Source organism: Heliangelus exortis, chromosome 3 (assembly GCF_036169615.1).
Source record: "Heliangelus exortis chromosome 3, bHelExo1.hap1, whole genome shotgun sequence".
In the NCBI taxonomy this organism is placed as follows: Eukaryota; Metazoa; Chordata; class Aves; order Apodiformes; family Trochilidae; genus Heliangelus; species Heliangelus exortis.
In genome coordinates, this window is record NC_092424.1 from 10,960,742 (window position 1) to 10,980,005 (window position 19,264).

General features: G+C 37.7%; 2 long non-coding RNA genes across 2 annotated transcripts in view; one reads left to right on the top strand and one right to left on the bottom strand.

Moving 5' to 3' along the window:
• LOC139795489 (uncharacterized) overlaps positions 1 to 19,264 on the bottom strand; it is a 43,808-nt gene that overhangs the window by 22,402 nt on the left and 2,142 nt on the right. The window lies entirely within an intron of this gene.
• Positions 10,144 to 19,264, top strand: part of LOC139795490 (uncharacterized) — a 36,907-nt gene continuing 27,786 nt past the window's right edge. Inside the window, exon 1 of the long non-coding RNA XR_011725513.1 lies at positions 10,144 to 10,351. This is a non-coding gene — a long non-coding RNA (uncharacterized lncRNA). The remainder of the gene's footprint in view (positions 10,352 to 19,264) is intronic.

The window sequence follows — 19,264 nt, forward strand, 5'->3', positions numbered from 1 at the left end:
AGGTGGAGGAAAGGAAAACTGAAAAACAGTTGGAAAAAGAAAAAAAAAGAAGAAGAAAAAAAAAGATTTCTAAAAGAGAGGATAATCCAGACCCTTGAGATATTCACTAAAAACATCCAGTTAGCCTAGGATATTATATAAGTAAGGAAAGACAGTGGACTTTAATCATGATGGGTGGTCAGTTCTCCCCGTTACTTCTGAAAAAACTGTACCTAGACTCAGCATGGAATATTTGTACTCCATATAGTTATTTAGGTAAATGGCAAATAACACAAGGTCCTACAGAATCTTTGCTGCTACATTCATATCATGTTGCTTTTTAATTTACCTACAGCTATCCAAAATGTTTTGCTGTATAGTATATCTTTTCAGAAGTGGTGCCTTTATTGTTTTACCTACTTTGATTGTCTGAATAAAGAATATTCTTGGAGCACATGGCATGAAAGTAATTTATTACAGATGTTTGCCCTTAACTAATTAGCAGGCTGGCATGGTTGCTCCTCTTCTATCTTTCCAGAGATAAAGGCTCAGTTCATGGAGAAGATTGGATATGCCATATGCAAAATGTCACCTGCAGAATCAGTGCTGAAAAGATGTGGCCTCAGCCAATGCAGAAAGAGCAAAAAAACTCTTCCCCTCCAAAACTAATACAAAAGAGGAAAAGAAAATACACATAAAAAGTAAGTCTAGCTCCATGATCAGTCACCATTCCTGCAGTAGTAAACTCAAGAGACAGCAAGAAGAAATGTGTAGAAACAACTTCAGAAGGCTTAAGAAATACAAAAGGTTTGCCAAAACATACAGTTAGCAAAAGGAGAAAGTCCAGAAAAATACAGATGACCTGAGGAGAACAGAGCTAAGAGTTACTGTAAATTATCTTGGAATACAGTGGGACCCAGCTCCTGGATAATAAAGAGGGCTGCAGTGTGTGTCTGGTTAAGGAAACCAATGACCAAAAGCACTGCAGGATGCCAGATTGGAATCTGAATTTATTGGACTATAGGGTCAATATACAATTTTAGACAAATCATTATATGTAAAGTGCACTGCATATCAAGTATACTTGTGAGATGAAAGGAATTAATGTGCTTTCAGGTAACACAACGATGTTGAAACCATTTTCTTTAGGAAGGGAAAGTCACATAAGCCATGTAAATGTCAAAGGGGCTCTCTAGAAGGGATCTGACTGAAATGGCTAAATCACCCACTACGTCCCTGCCCTGATGTTTGGAAAATTCTGGATATTTCTCTAACTCCAAGATCTGCTTCAGGGTCTGTGCACCCGCTGGGCATGTGTCTCCTGGCAAGGAAGCAGAGGCGGCTGCTGCTGCTGTCCTCACAAAACTTTAAAGCATCAACATCTTTCAGTGCAAAACCAAATGCTCTCATGCTAAGTTATGATAGAACAAGTCCCAAAAGCCAACTGGAACAAAAATATCCTGATGTCTGTTAAGAAGCCAGGCAAGCTGTGATGTGATCAGCCCTTGCTGAAAACTCCGTTTGAATATCCTAGTGCTTACAATGACAAAGAAAAATATTTTCAAACCTAGCTAACGTCTCCTCTATCTTGTGATCGCTTATGACAAATAAAATTGGGCAATTAAAATGTTTACATAATAGTGCCTGGACTCTCTTTGGTGGATGGAGTAAGAGTCAGCATGCAGTCCAGGAAAGCAATGGTGTTTTTTTGTTTTAGGTGAATGTAAGTAGTAACAGCATCAAGTACCTGAAGGCCCCTCTACAGCTCAGTTTATTGTATTCATTTGTTAATTTTAACATTTTTATGATGATTTCTGTTTGGTAAGGAACCCAGCCCATTTCAGTTTGTAAGGTATAGAACACACAAGGCAGAGAAGCTTTATGGTAAAATGGAGCATTCATGAATATTCTGCCTTTCGTCCTTCATAACATAAGGTACAAAACTTCACACTGATATTTCTGCATTAAAACTAAAAATCAGTGAGATTATAGAATGTATTAGCTGTATTTTTAGGTACAATCTGATATGAAGGTATCCAGTCATGGAGAACTGCTTCCCCTTGCTTGAACATAACACAAGCAGCAAGTAAATCTGAGAAGCAGGGAAGGGCAAGGGCAAGGGCAGAGAGAGGGGAAGAACATGGGTAAGTGATAAAATACAGCTGTTACAGAAAAAGAGTGTAGATAGCCCAAGTGTTGGTAATATCAACATTATCTTCACTGGTAAACAAAGATCAGCTGCAGTTCAGAATTTGGCAAATACATATGCTGAAATTAAGTAGCCAGGGAAGCAAGATGATGCTGGATGCTACAGCAAGAATTAACCAGGCACAACAGGATGAAATTAAACTCGTAAGTGAAAGATGGTTGTGAAGCTACAGAAGCTTTTTTAATCTGCTGCTTTAGACACTTAAAATAGGATTGCATGATGTCTAATACTCCCTGCTGGGGGGGATAAGAGCATAGACTAGGTGACCTAGTAAATCTTTTCATTTTGAAGCTCTGCCATAGGTTCTAGTTGACTGTCCTGTCTCAGTTTGGCACTATCCATCCAGTATGTCACTTTGGGTGCTTGTGAAATACCATATACTCTTTGCCCAGAGCAGCTGACTACTAACAAACAAAAATTTTCTGTGCAAATTACAGCCAATATTTAAACAAAGCCAAGTTTTTTATACACCATCCAGAAATCTGGTGGGAAACACTGCCGTGCCATGCTAGGGAGACTTTAATAAAGAAAATCTTCCATAAATCTTCTCCATCCATTCAACACATCTTCAGCATGTGCAATGGAAATATCCCCTTAATGGGCCAATAATTTTCACAGCAGAAAAAGCCAGTGGGACTTTCCTCCCATCCATTTCACAAGTCACAAAATACTCAAAAAGTGTGGTGAAATTTGTATCTAAACAAATGCCACTCTGAGCTCCCTCCAAAGGCACATTGTTGCACGTGTTGTACAACATAGGTTGTATTCTACTGCTTGAACAAAACTGAACCATTCTGCTTTCTTAACAGCAACTGGGTTACAGCAAGGAACTTGAACAAAATAGTGATGATGGACTTGCTTGATTATCATATGGATAGCTTGCCCTAAAAAAATTTCAAGACAGATCCTTGGCCCACATTCCAAATGCTTGATGAACAGACTCCTGTTGACTTCGCTGGGCTTTGGATTATACCCATTGCCATCAAGATGAAAAATTGCAGGCACTTAAAGCAAAAGGTTCTGGATGGATTGGAATACTAGATTTATTATCCCTCTAAGGGCATATCTGGAGGAACTTAGTATGCAATATATCCCTGAATACAAGCAACCTCACATTCAAATTCAGGATCTGATATTTGATAAAAAATAACTAAAAACAAAACCAAAAGAAAAACAAAAAACCCTTCATAGCTCTTATTAGCTTTGTTTAGTTCTGAAATCAACTACTTTCTAAAGTGAGCTTCTGCTTTATATTTACATAAAAAATTGAATGAGCTGTTGTTCACAAATAAGCTTCCAGACAGACGCAGGATAAAAGATAACCTACACTACAGGACTGAAGGCAAGAACCATTAACAGCAAGTAATCATCAGCAAGATGTTTTGTTTTGTTTTTTTTCATCAGTCTTCTTCTGGGCATAAATTTTGGTTGATCTGCAAAACATTGTCAAAAGATAATCTAGCTGCCAGGAAATTCTTCATAGTGCAATGGAGTACATCACATACAATGTTTTTTTCAAATTACACATGAAAGAAAAAGTGAATGTGAAACCATGAAGAGGTGTTGATCCACAGAACAAGGAGTTATCTGTGGGACAAATAGGTGACCTTGTGAAAAGGAATATGTGTTATAAATGTGACTTTCAGCATAAAGAGGAAGACACGGCCCATGTAAAGAGAGGGGAAGTGAGAAGTAGTTGGGGTCAAACCTGGCACAAAAAGAGATTGGGTGAAGGAGTATATTTGCATGCTTCAAGCCACCAAAAGAAGCAGCAGAGTAAAAGTTAAAAGTTTCTACAATCAAATGGTGCAAACACGTCTCAGTCTGCTCAACAGACCAGTAACTATATAGAAAAAAATCCAAATCTTCAAAAATACATATTTGCCAAAATAATTACTCACTAGCCAAGTTTTCACCATGGGTTGTTTCATTTGTTTTATAGAGCAAACCCACAGAATTTTTTCCTCTGTGAAGGAATATATTACCAGGGTAGTATTCACTCCAAGTCCAGGTTCACAAAGGCTGTAGCACTGATAGGATTAATCATCCGACTGTGAAGGCCCAGCTTTTGACAGGCACTGGGACAGCTTTTGGAAAGACAGGAGTGGGAGCACTGCAGTTTATGCAAAAATTTATTCTTTACTTCTGCAAAGGCAAGTCACAGGTAGAATCCTGGCCCTTAGAAAAAATTAAGGAATTATGCAACTGAGGTAAAGCTAAAAAGAACTGATGTCAGAAGGTGTTACCACAGCTCTACTGTTTCTACCCAGCACATGGCACAGGCTGGCTATGCAAGGGGTCAGGCTACCTCCTCTGCTAGTCACCAGCCTCTTGGGAGCAGTGCTACATGAATATATAATTTTTCTCTTTTTTGATGGAGCAGAAATAAAAATTTGCATTGGGTTGAGCTGAATCATTCGGGGTTCTTTAGCTCTTCTTTGTTTCTTTTACACTCTATGTTTCCTAACCTGTTAAGCACATACAAAAAAAAAAAAACTTCATTTTTCAACTTTTTCAGCTCCTCTTTCCTCTCTCTTTCACTTTTTCTAGTTTGGGGTTGTTAGTTTTTTGATTTCATTGGGGGTTTTTTGGTTGGGTGGTTTTGATTGTTTTTTTGGTTTTTTTTTGGGGGGGGGGGGAGTTGTTTTTTGTTTTATTGCTCTTTTTCTGAAATTTTGGCTTGATTTGTCATAGATCATTTCAGTATCCTCCAAATTCTATTTTTGATGAGCTGACAATTCAAAAGCATTGCTCAATTCTAGCCAGTGGGAATAATTCCTCCACAGGCTTCCCAGAAAGGATGCTGTTTCACACTCATAGCTTGGAGAAATCAGAACTCCACCATTCCCTCAATGCTGGGAGGTTGTTGAGTTTTAAAAACTATAACTGGGAAGATTTTATACCCTATGGAAATCCATCTGAGTTAACAAAGTTTCTTGAATAGTTTTTGAAATAGTCATATACTTCACATGTATGAAAAATAATTATAGATCACTGAACATGTGGTTCAACAATGCATGAGAATAATGACCATTAGTCACTTAAAAGAAATTATTTCCCTCGTTGTCAAGCATAGTTATTCTACATGAATTTGCAAAGTAAGCACGTAATTTTGCATATTTTGCAAAAAAAAAAAAAAAAACAAAAAACACAAACCCAAAAAAACCCCACAAATTTTTGTTCTTTACTCATTGGTTCCTCCTGTTATGGTCTGAATCTAAGGATATTTGTAATTTCTGTGACTTTTGCCAATCTGATATTATGGAAGATTCTTTCTACCAAACTGGTCTTATCTCACCACCATCAAGGAAGTACAATCAGATGTTCATCCACACACCACAGACCTGTGTTTATTCTGGTCATTTCTCAGACCAATGTGATGGGGTTTTTTTTAATCCTATATACTTTGTTTTTCCTCTGACAGTACCCTTTTGTGTTCTTTAGAATCAACTTTCTGCCCCACGCATTTTGGTCATCATATTGTGTAGCTTGATAATTTGATGTCTTTATAGCATCTTCCAGTAGATAACAAATGAAGACCAAAGAAGAGCTGGACATTGAAATCCAAGCCTTCACACCTGTGTTTCTCACATTAAGAAGCACTGCACTTTGTAAGTGCTACTCTACCACCACTGCTGAGCAAAGAAAGTTAGTGTTGGCCAGATGGTTTTCAGTTCTCATATTTGCAAAAACTAATATTTATATAAGAAGACATTACAGGGGAGTCTCACTGTGAGAGCAGCTGTAAATTATTCAGACACTCATCTGGAGGAGACATCTCCATTCTTAGCACATGTTTATAATTCAAACATGTTCCAGCTTTTCCAAACCTCCCCTGAATGACTCATAAGGAGAGTTCCATCCACGGTGCCTGCCATGCTGTCCCACAACTTATGTTCTTTCACTTGGAGTCATCCACCCAGCTCTGAGACATTTTGAAATCAGCACTCCCTTTCTGGTCAAGCCTTCAAAGCCTCCTTGCTCTGACATTGTGCTGTACACATCTTATATTTGCATCTGGCATTTAGCAAACCGTGTGCTCTAGGAGGCTGATCTGAAGATTACGCAGTTTGGGGAGCTGGAGGCCAAACTGTGTGCATTTCATCCTTCATCCCAATCCTCTACTGTCATTTTTGAAACAGCACGTGAGAAACCCTGGGAAGCAGCTTCGTATTGTTGAATGCAAATGGGTTTTGGTGATGCACTAACTTCAGAGAACAGGAAGAAAGGATGTATGAGGCAGAAAGGAAGAGGATGTTAAGGGAACACAAGGTCTTACAACAACTCTTTGCTGAAACTTATTCAACTTCTGTGATATTAAGGAATGGAAATGGCTGGAGCCAGTGAAGAGTTTACTCTGCTACAATTAATGGTAGGAACAAAATGAGGAATGCATTCTACTCCTCCTCTGAAGTTTAAAGGCCACTTATGAACAATGTGCACAACTTTCCATATGAGATTTAATTGTGATTTAACATGTGTATTAGGAGGCAAGTACAATGTTATAAAACTTTCATCATATTTCACGTGGGGATTTTAGTGTACTGTGTGTGGGGATTTTAAGACTCTGCACATTTGGAGATTAAAATGAAGCATCTGAAGGTTTGGTGAATGCAGGCATTATAATGAATTGTTTCATGAATTAGTGAAGTGTAGGTGAGCATTTTAATGCATTGCTCAAGACTAGAGCCCAAAAATGCAAAGACTTTTTCACTGAATTTTTAATAAATAACAATGAGGATGCCAAATTAAATGCCAGGAACAGTAGAAAAGAAAAAGAAAGGATTAAACACACAACTGTGAACAGTAGAAAGTATTATTAAACACACACAATTGTGTGCCAAGTTAAAACCTTAAACACAAGTAAAACAGAAGGGCTTTATATAGGCTGTTTTACAGTTCTCCATTATGGTAACCACCATGCTTTCCAGGGAACCTCTTTACCCTTTCATTTTCTTCACCAGCTGTGTCAGTGATAACTCTTCTCTCTTTGTCTTTCTTTTTTTTTCCTCTCTCTCTTTCCTTCCTTTCTTCCACTCCCTTAGGGTCTACTCAGAATTTTTTTTTTTTTCCTAAAGGCAGTGCTGCTGAAAGAAGCTAATCACTGCAGGGAGACTCCAGGGAGGTTTTGTAAAATGAGACACATTAGGTGTGTTCTCCAGCAATGAAAACATCATCTATAGAAGAGATACTGGTCCAATTGGGAAACTATGCAGTGATCTCTTTTGCCAGAATGGTGTTTTCAAAGCTGGGAGCAGGGTGAAAGATAATCACAGGCATGATAGAATGTGCCAAGTGAACTGCATTGCCATGCAATCTGTGCATCAAATTAAAGCATATTCTTAGACTTGTTTTTCCAAAAAGAAAACACTCATGGATCAACATAATGGGTGCTGTAAAATAGCTAGCATTCTGCAGTAACCAAAACCTCTTTCTCTGCTGGAAACATTTGTGCTGTGTGACTTGGCTGATTTACCATTACTTCATGTTGGTTAAAGCTAAGAACACTTTCTCCCCCCCGCACCACACTGCAATAGGAAAAACAGCATTTCCTTTAAATTTAATGTTTAATTGACATAGTGTCACCATTTTGGCTGATGCTAATTTGGCGCTTTTGGAGGTAGGAAAAGGAAGAAAGTAGAAGAGCAGATGTCAAATATGGAGAATGATGAAAAGGGGATAGCAAGTGGCATTGATTTGGGCTATGGATTTAGTAACATAAAGAAAAGAACTGGGAAGCCTGTACATCTCTAGTATAGCTCCTGGGTATATGACAAGTAAAATCAATGGAATATGCAGATAAAAAGTTTCCTTCTTCACAGTCTGGGACAACAGAAAGCACAATAATTTCTCACAATCACTAAGCAATGAAGTTGACCCACTTTTCTCCCCAGCACCTCCCTGCATGCAGTCTTCATTTTAAGAAACAAATATTGGGGACAGAAAGACATGAAGATAAAAATGAAACACATCCTACATGGCAGAGATCTGATTGCACTTAACCAAGCTGTTAATGTCTGGCTGCCTACACTCCTGCAGGTAACCCTCCTCCCAGGCACGGCTGCCCTTGCAGCTAAGGCAAAATGTGGCTGTGATCCCCTGAACCCACAGAGCTCCAGTCAGATCCTTGATTTCAGGGACAAGCTCAGTCTGTCCCACATCATGAGTAGCAGCTACAGAGGTATACACAAGTTCAATCCCATGCAATGGCTTGGCAGTGGGATCTCACACAAGTATATCCTTATAGTGATATAAATTTAGCTAAATCTCCCATAAAAAACTTACATGCATCTAGAGTGCTTGCACTGTCTTGACCTCAGTTTTGCTCAGACACTACCTAGAAAGCTGAGTACTGACGTGACTGAATATGAAAATCCACAACTTCACACTTAAGCTGAGGCATGAGATCTGATTCAGGTGCCTGAACTCGGGCAGAACAGATTATGGCTGTAAAGTGGTGTTGAACAGCACAGTTTTCTTGAGCCAGCGAGACCCATCAGTAGCAGGGGGTTGCAGTAGAGGACTTGGAACATGAACAGCCACCCTTTAAAAATAAATTTCACTGTTGTGAAAAATGTCACCTCCCACTGAAAGCTATTTCCACCATGGGTTTATAATTGTACACAAAAACAGTGAACTGGTAACATGAGGCTTTTTTTGAGAACACTGGGTATTTTAACATAGAATAGTACAAGTTAACAAAAAAGAAAAAAATTAAACCAAGCATAGACAAGATGTCAGCTGATACAAACTGACAACTAATCAAATTAATTCAATCTGCCTTTATTGATTCTACATGGCAAGCATGCCTGTGCTCTGCTTTTAGGGAAATTGTAACTATGACTTTTCACCTTGTCTTCCTATCATAACTACAAGGTGCCAGCATAAATTAGGCATTCAGTAGCAGATGTTACATTCATGTCCTCAAAGCATTTCTCTTGGGTCTCTTCTTACAGGTACTTTGTAACAGTTAATTTGAAAATCACCATTTTTCAATTTCTCGTTTCCTTGTTGCAGTTTTTTGTCCCATTATAAGAAAATTCATCTTCTAATTAAAAATCTGGAATTAATACTTTTGCTGTATTACTTCTTCAAACTTAAGAGCCAGAAGACTTATAAGCAAACAAGGCTCTGTTTTTAGGTGCTTAAATACCACATCCTCCTCCACCCAATTTCACTGGGCTTGAGACAATAGAAAGAGATCTTATGATAAGTCTGGGGCTGACCAGAGTGAGAAGGGACCTCCTGGTCTTCTCAGAGTTTGTCTAAGTATATGGTCCTGTACATATATATTAGGTGCAAAACAGAAACTTGGAAAAAAAAGAAAATCTAAACCACTAATATTAGAATTTCCTTAAAGTTTTTGAAATAAAGGAAATAATATCTTATGGTTTAAATCAAATCAAATCAGAGTGAGCATGATCTTACTAGTAGTGGTAAAAGACACTGGGTCAAACTTTCAGCTCCTTAACCTCTGATTACAGATCCATGTTAATGTTACGCTCATCTGAAATTTTTATTCATGCTGCAAAGTCCTGGAGTTTTAGACATATAATTGGAATAGCACCTACCAGACTAAAGAGCTATTACCATGGCTCTCATTCCTGTTTCTTTATATGCTTTCTTCCTGTCATTACTGTTTTGCTGCAACAACAAACCCAAGAAAGAGTGAGAGGTAAGCCCTGAAAATTTTACTCTTACAGGCATTAAGAATTCACTTCAGAAGACAACACAAAGAGTTTTAAAATGCACTTGGTTTGGAGAGTTAAAGAAGCTAGTTCTCTCCATATTTAAGTTTATGAGCTTGGAAATGTTCCCTTCAAAGTCTAACATGTCCTCAAAAAAAACAGTATGGCGTGTAGTTCCCCACTAGTTAAATATATATTCCTCTTCAGTAATGTCTTATATTCTAATGAACTATCTTTGTTCTCTAAAAACAGGTTATTTGTAAGGAGAAATTAAACCTTTTCTAGAGAGAGAAGAGACATCATGAAGACACAGGAGAAATGTTGTATACTCCCAGATAAGCGAATACTGACAGCAAAATAGCTTAAAAGGACTACGTATCACAAACTGCACAATTGTTCTCACAGGTAAATACAATATTTCCTCAGCTACAGTGTGGAATGAGACACCTTTCCTCTAGCAGAGCCCCTCTGAGCTGTAAGTGCAGTTCTGAGATCACAGAATCTGGCAAACTTCTGTATTAGGTAAGGTGCAGTTGGCTCCTGGAGAGCCAAACATAGTTTCTTTTATGGCACATAACAAGTGTAGCCACACAAATTTTAGTGAGATTTAGGATTCAAAGTGATTACATCCCCTTCCAGCACAGAACAGAGGTGCTGCTGCAGCAGCCACCTGATGTCATAGCACTAAGAAGAATCCACTCCTGGGCCTTTTGACTTAAACTCTGTAGTCTTAACTGTATTGGACATTCCTCAGGAACTTGCAGACTCCAGCAGTTTCCTCATATGTCTTTCCATTGTTAGTCTTATAAATGCCATCGTGAATCTAAGAATTTTTCAATGAAGCTTTTTCTGCTGTGGGATATTTTATTTGGCTGAAAGGAATCTTTCTGTGAGGTTATGCTAATTTTGACATAACTTAAACAGAAAATTATTTGGACAATGTTATTTCATTTCCAGGATGATATTTCTAGTCAAAATGAGAGAAGGAATCATCAAGTCCATAGACATGTTAACAGTGAGGGCATAGATTTTGGGTAGGGGAAAACAAGATACAAGTCTGTCCTCTTCTTTAGGCTAAAGATTTGATCTCAGATTTTCTATATCAAAAAATCATGTATGGTACCTATGTAGTAATACTAATACCTTCTACAGTGATATTCAGACTGTCTTTCTGAAGTTATAGGGTTTTTTTCTGAAGAAAATTTAAGGAGTAAAGAGTAAAAAATAAAGAATAAAGAAATCCCAGGGCTGCAGAATCAGGCAAGAGGTTATAAATTTATAAGGGTGCTGAAGACCCAGAATAGCATTTATCTTCCCTAACTCTAGACAAACACAAAACAAAAGTACCTACAGCTGAGGCAGCTAGCTAGAAACCCTCCATAGTCACCTGAGAGAAACAGGTATTTCTAGGGTTTAATATATCACTGTAATGATAATATTATTATGATTACACAGACTATAGAAACTGTCTTTCACCTGGACTACTTGCCCTTTTTCTCTGTTGTGTATAATGCTGCTTTTTGTCTTTCTGTTTCCTCTCTTTCCCTCCAGAGATTCCTTATCCCTTTAAATCTTTTTCCAATTAGCTTTTTTTATTACCAAGTAGCAGTCTCAAGGTATTTTTCCAAGTTCAGTGAGTTCATCTTTATTGGAGCCTAACTTTTAACACAACTCACTTTCCAGTTTTTACAAGAAGGCCTCTGCTGTTGCTTCACATTTCCTTATGATGCTTCCTGCTGTAACAATTAATGTGGCAGACAACAGAGCTGTGGTGACTCCTGGGATTTTTTAATTCTCCTGTAGAAATAGTAGTGTCAGAGAAGGTAGTTTTTCTTCTCTGATGTTCCTCTAGCTACACATGAAATTTCTTACACTTCATCCTCTCTGCATTATTGGTTGGTCTTTGATTTGACTACTCCACTCCTATTCTACAAAATGAAATGTTTTTTTGAGATATTAAAATCTTTGCAGTTAAGGAGCTCAAATTGCTGTGGATTTTGGCAGTGGGTATCTATGAGCTCTCCCAGTTTCCTAATTTCAATATTATTCTAAATTTAACATGGTTTGTTGCTTTTTTTATATATATACAAATTTTAGTAGAGATATTTAGTAGATATTCTTTCCTTCCTCCACTGCCAGAAATGCAAAAGTTAATCCTCAAAAGTTCTATGGATTCATAAATTTATTTCTTATTGTTGTTATTTTCATAAAGAGTTTTAGTTCAATATTGCTTTTTTTTGGTAGGAAAGGAAGATTTTGGGTAATGTGGGCAAAAGATCAAAAATGGCTTTGCACAAAAGAGAGAAAACCCATCAAAGGCAGTTTTTCCTACTCAGGACACCAGCTCCTGTCATTTGGGATACTGCTTATATGAAATATATATTTATCTCTGCTTTATAAAAGCACAACTATTATTTCAGAAATCCAAGCAGCTCAGGCAGATTTTTCCTGCAATTTTCCCCTCAAGGCCATCAAAACAGTCACTCTTATGTTTTTTGGGATCTGAGAGTTGAAGCTCTGTCCTTACTGCTGTGACCCACGTGTCCCCTGCAGACACACACCACCTGTGTCTTGGGGAATCCTGAAGCAGGAGCCCCACATCAGGAGCTGAGGACAAGCAGGGCCACATTCAAAAAAAGATTCTTGTATTGCAAGGCAAAGCTGCAAATATATTGCATTTGCTTTTCCACTCCACTAAATATATAATATGTATTTTTGTGTGTTGTATGTGACTGCCATCCATTGTACAGGGTGTATCCTGGTCAAGTTGAAATAATTTTTAGGAATTTGCCATTTTCCATTTCTGTTGCCTGACATTTAAAGCTCACAGAACCCAACCTGGATTTCTCATACACCTGCCTGGCACTTCTGTGCTGAAATGGTATTTGCCATCCTAGAGGTGAAGGAGAATCAGCCCCAAATGTAAGTTTGCCTGTGAGCATCTAGGTGCATTCTCAAGCGGCTTATGGAAGTAAAACCATTTTCTGCACTTTTGTTCATGCTTTTGACATAACAGCAGACTGTTACTGTTCACTGCAAGCCTTAACTGGTCCCAAATCAAAATCTTCAGGAGATGCTGATCCACATTTACATAGTTATTTACCCAAATTGTGACTATGGGACAGAATGTACTAACAAGTCTTCACCTTTAAAGAAGAAATTCCATATACTGTTAGAGATGGGAACAAATACAGCTAGCTGGAATAGCAACTGAAAAAGATGGATGGACTATTAGTCCCATGCAAGTGAAGATAGCATGTTCATTTATTGCTTTTTGAGAATAATATAACTGCTAAGTTTGCACATACACATGCAAATGTGTGACTCGTGTGTGACTATTTATATGCTCTTATATTACTGCCAAAAACAAGGCATATATGGACAGTAAAATATCAGCAAAAATTTGAGGAAACAATATGGGGCAGCCTTGGCAATAGCTGTGGCCTCAATGTCAGCACAGTCAAAAGCAGTCAAGGCAGCTGGGTCACTGTAACCTGTCCCACCTGGCTGCAGCGCAGTGCAGAAGTTGTGGAAGATGCAGACCACAATATCCTCCCCTGCAAGGCTGGGAGGTGATGGGGATGTTCAGCCATCAAAAGAAAACATGGATCCTTGCCCTCTGAGTATATGACTTTTTCCAGAAAAACCTTACCAGTTCTGAAGGCAGAAGCAATGTTTCCCAAGTCCTCAGCCTTCCTGGCAGCTGCTCTACCTCTCTTGGAGTGGGGCTGATGTTGTCTTCTTCAGTCTCTGTGCCAGGGGTATTTATTCTGATTGGATTAAAGGCATTTAGATTTCATTTTACACCACTACCAGCCTTTCATCCAGCAGAGAGGAATGTGAGGGGAAGTTGGCCTTTCAGCAGCTAGGAAAAAGGAGGACCTGTGGGGCTCAAAAATGGCCACATACAGCAAGCCTGGAGAGCAGGATCTGAAGTGGTATTTGTCTTTCCCATACAAGGTTTGACAGAAGGGACTTAATTTTCCAGATTTTTAAACACTGTCGTTTTAAGGCAAATCCTAATGTCCCCAAAGTTGAGCTCCCTTCTCAGCTAGATCAGATTTATGCTTGCATAAAGCTTGCTTAGTTACAGGGGAGTTAATCTCAGTTTATTTAAAGTGCTGTAAAGCAAAGAGAATATGAAAAAAGAACATCTCAGAGTCAGGTTAATGGGAATGTGACCTGAGCAGAGGCCAAGTGCAGTGGCCATTTGTGTGAAGAAAGGACCTTCATCTTCAGAAATAGTTGCTAGAGGCCTACATCGTTTCCCTTCCCAGTCTTTGTCCTCACAAGAGTGCCTTAATTTTTCTGATCATTTCCACTCTGATACTAGTTTTAAACTGTCTTTCCATGCCTGTTTGTCTATGAAATTGCTATAAGATCTCTCTCCTGTTTCTTTCCCCTCTACTCTGCTTTTCCTAGAGGTAGATACCCTACAGGAGATCCCACTTACAGTATTGCTCCCTATGGTCCCATCCTGAAAGGCTGTTTGGAAGGACTTTTCCAGTGGTTCTTCTTCCAAGAGGGAAGCTACAAGAGCACTGTCTTGATGTTGAATAAAGAGTGACATATCCTAACAGACAAGGGTGATCTTTAATGAAACATGGAAAGGATTACAGATGGAAGATCATAGCCATAAAGTTTTAAAGATGAAGCTGCAACTGGGCAGCCTGACTGAATGAATAACTGAAAAGTTTTTATACCTGTTTAAATATTGATAAAGAAGAATAATTTCAAAGGACTTGGTATTGAAGATTTTGAACGCAGAGAATAAGAGCTCACAAAATCCATTTCCTTGAAATGAAGTGTTGTTTTGCTGATATGTCACATTTTCCTCTCACCAGAGAAGGACAATTTTCACAAACTAAAAATTTTTAAAAATAATTTTCTCAGCTGTAATTGAAGTTAAAACAATAAAATGTAGCTTTGGTAAAAAAAAAAACAACTTTTTTTTTTTTTTTCAAGAAGTCTAGCAAAAAACAGTTGTATTATTAATATTTTGTTACTGGAGAAGTGAACTGTGGTTATGGCTCACCAGGCTCTGGAAAATTTTCAGCACAAATTATGCCAGAAATATCACATGGAGGAAAATCCTTCATTCCCCCTATGCTCCCCCCTTCTATTGAGAGCTGTAATTACAAGCTTCTTATTCAGTAACATTATGAAGACACCTATTTGCCCTTCTGTACTTAAGAGTTTGTCAATGCTTCCATTATAAACCTCTCTTTTTAGGGGTTCATAGGACTGTAAAATTTTGCTCTGGACTGAAACTTGGCATAAGATCATAGTAAAAAAGCATGGGTGTTTTTCCCCATAATTAGTTTTTCTTCACATTTGATCACTGGGAAAAAAAATCAAGACTCTTGCAATAAATGCAAGAAAAAAAAAAGTTATATCAAAACATACAGTCTTCATATATTTCCTTTTATTAACATTACTGTAAGAAAACAAGAAAAAACAAACAAAAACAAACAAAAAACCCACAAAAAAAAGAAAAGAAAAAAAAAAAAAAAAAAAAAAAAGAAAAAGAAAACTTACAAATGGGCTAACATTTCAGACCCAGTTCAGCACTTAAAGAGCAAAAGCATTCAACATTAAAGCTGGAATTGCAGTGGTCTCTTAACAGTGGGTGATCTGTCATTCCATATGGGCTGGCTACAAAGGTGTGAGTTAAGTATGGAGTTACAGCCTTAATTCTGAATTTCCTCTGCCTTGGTAAGTTTAAGACAGATGCTTAATGCTTTTTGAATGTAGTGGTTTATATATACTTTTACTTTGAATGTAGTTTTTGGACATCATACCCAGAACTGTTTTGAAAGCCTTTCCCCAGAGGTAGGAAAATGAAAGTATGTTGTCATTTCCCACTGCTCCCTCAAAGGAGGGGTTTTGTTTGCTGTTCTGGATTACTTTTCATATTCCCCTCCCCTCACCCAGTCCTGTGAACAGTCACATTAATGTACATATGAACTTTTTTTTTCTGCTGGTGAAGACATGAGGTATCTGCATTATTTCTGTAATCCAATGAGAGATTAAAACATGATATGATACTTCACTTAGTTTTTCTTGTATGCTGAATGAACACATTGAAAATTTGCTTAGAGTTATTTTGAAAGCTCTGTTAAAAAAAAAAAAAAAAAGGGGGTGTTTTTACCCTGTAGACACCCAGAACCAGAGAATGATTTCATAAGTGGTTTCAAAATAAAACATTTTTCTGAATCAATAGCTTTCATGGATATGGTAAAACTCACTAAAGGCCATGCTCCAACAATGGTTATCATGTAGCTGTTTTTGCAATTCGAATTAACTCTTCCTAATATTGTTGAAATGTATTTCTTTTATCTGCAAAAGGTGGACCACTATATTTTCTATTTCACTTCTGATTGGTGTCTTAGAGTAAATTGAAAGCTCACCCAACATATTTACACAAAGGATGAATGTTTACAGCCAAAGCTACTTTTAGTGCATGAAACCATCTGTCTTGTGCCTTCTCATCAGAACTGTCATAAGGACAACTATGCAGACCCTAATCTGAAGTGTATAAAAGACAATCAGTGCACTGGTGTAAAGTCTACAAGGACAATATACAAGTCTACAGCCTCCAGCTACCATGGGAAAATTTTATGCTAAAATCTAAGCATCCAAACAGCAGAAATATTCAACTTCTGTTGTCAAATTCTGCTACCTTTGAAGTTATCTGTCCTTAGACTTCCCTTATCCACCATACAGATTTTTGGACAAGCAAAGTCTGAGTAATTTTCTCTTTGTGTCATGCTGACATGGGTCTATTTTATTGTAGTGAGTCTTTCAGAAAGAGTTAGCACCTACTTCTCCTCTAGTTACTTCTGTTCAGTCATGATAGTTTTGGCTGCAGATAATATTGCATACTTTTTTCTCAGATGCCCATCTTTTTTTTTTTTTTTTTTTTTTTTTTTTTTTTTTTTTTTTTCTTTTATCCTCTTTCTAGGCTGAAATTTTCCAGCTGCTTTCAAGTCCAGAAAGTAAATATTGGAACATTTGAGTAAAATCCCTTTAACCACTTTTACATCATTGACAAAGTCTGCTGAAGCCAATGGAAAGCTGCCTGCTGACTTCAATATTCTTTGGATCACACACTTGCTGTGTGAAATAGAGGTTCTTTTTCTTTTGCTCTTTAAACTCAGATATTCTTCACCATCATAGACTATAAATTATCCAGGAGGATTTTTGCTAGCACAGAATTTATAATCACCACAGGCAGGAGCTTTTCCCAACAGCTACACTTCTGGACTTACATTACTTACTTACTCTTTACCACCAATGTAATTTATACACACACACACACATATATATATATATCTTATACATCTTAAATCTTTAAGAACCGAGATAGGGAATCTAAAGATGCACGACTCTGTCAGACAGTCACCAACTTTTCTGTAACACAAAGAAAATTATCTTGCCATCAGTGGTTCATATCTAAACTGACAAGCCATGGATAATTATATCAATGGGCACCCAAATTCTGTAATAGTTGGAGGAATGGGGGAAGCTACATCTATAACTACTTGGAGTGGTTGCTCATGATTCTTCAGCCAGGAGCACAATAAACACCTTGGAGGAAAAGTACATGTTGGTAGCTGCTAAAATATACAGGTGAAGACAAATGACCTGGTAGAATTAAGAGAAAGAGGCTGAGATAAGATGTACCACAGGTAAAGGTTGGTGAAAGCTTGACAGCAGCTATTTTATTCACTGCAAATATGGTGCATTGGCCCATAACAGAATTTTGAATATTAATTGAATTGTCTGCGTAGCTCTGATGCTTTAGAAGAACATATACACTTGGAAGAGAAGATAAAACCAAAGAGAAGAAGACAAGGATTTACTTTCTGATCCAGACTTTGTCTTAGCAAAATGGATATATACTTGTATCACCAGAGGGTAGATTTTTCTTCAGTAGTTTACCCTTCTTAGGAAAAAAATCAAAAACTCTGGCAGGATTCTGGTAACAAGCAAATGACAATGACTGTAATAGTATAGGGGTTAACACACCCCAAGGAGAGCTCTAGCCTGCAATAAAAAAAAAAACAACTTATAATTTAATGCTAAATAGAAGTCTGCCACTGGAGAGCATTTTCTAGTACTATCAGGGAGGTTTTTTCCCAGCTGCAAACTCCATCAGACTTTGCAGTTTGATCCCTTGCCTTACGGATAGGAGAAGTACCCAGACAGGATGTTTGAGAACCACACTGTCACCTTGCTTCTGTTTCTTACCTGTGCCTAAGAGGCAAATTAAGCAAATCCTTTCAGATTGATCAGAAAATGTGAGGTGAAAGCTTTCCTGTTACACATGCAAACAAACAAAAACAAAACCAGAAAAAAACAAACAAAAAAACCCCTCAAAAATGATGACAACAACAAAAAAAGAACAGAAACTCTCATTTGCATCTTGCACATCTTTTAAAATTATTTTTGGTCATTCCAAGTGCTATTTGAGTTGTTCTAAAGATCAAGGCTATGGTAAGGGCTTTCTCACAAATATCAAGATTTAACAGGTCACCTGTAAAAATGCTAAACTGTTGCCTGTTCAAAAGGCAGTCCAGCATCTAAAAAATTCAGGCCCATTGTCTGAAATACATGGCTGAGATTCACATAAATAACAGCGTAGGTTATCTCTAACCTCCCTGCTCACAGCAGGCTGATTTGCTGGCATCTATCTCAGGCTTTTGCCTCATAACACAGAAGTTTCCTTAAGCCCAGTCATATCCAGAACTGCACAGGACCAATTAGAAGGAAAGCTGTAATTACAAGACAGATTTATTTAACCTGAGAGGAAGAAATGCTAAATGCACAAGTGGAAACCTGCAGGGTCTTCGTTCTGTGATTTGTTGCAGTTTTTTTTTTTCATTAAACTGTGCCATTTAACACATACAGCTGTTGTGGAAGAAGAAGAAGGAATTATTTCCCATATTGACTGATTCATGCTTAGATACCCTCAGCTATCTCTCGATGGAGTTGCAAGAGTGTTTTTGGCACACCAACTGGAGTAAGGCATTGTAGGAAGGGTTCCTCATGATAATCTGCAAAATGTTTGCATTTCTTGAGCCAACTGACATCTAATTTGCTGGGAAATTTCTTGATTCACCTACAGAGTAGAGCAAAAGGCAAAGAAAAAATACTAAAAAAATATGAAAAAGCCATTTGATAGGAAGCATTTTGTTTTCTTCTTTTCCAACCGGAGAGAAAAGATGAGATAATTTCTTTTAGAAACACTTTCTCACAATCATATTTTGTTTCAAGAGTTAAGACCTCAATAGGAAAATATTTGTAACAAAAGACAGGATAAAAAAGTAAAAGATGCTGAAAGCAAAAGAATAAATGTGATAGTGTATATTCTCTTAAGCAGGTG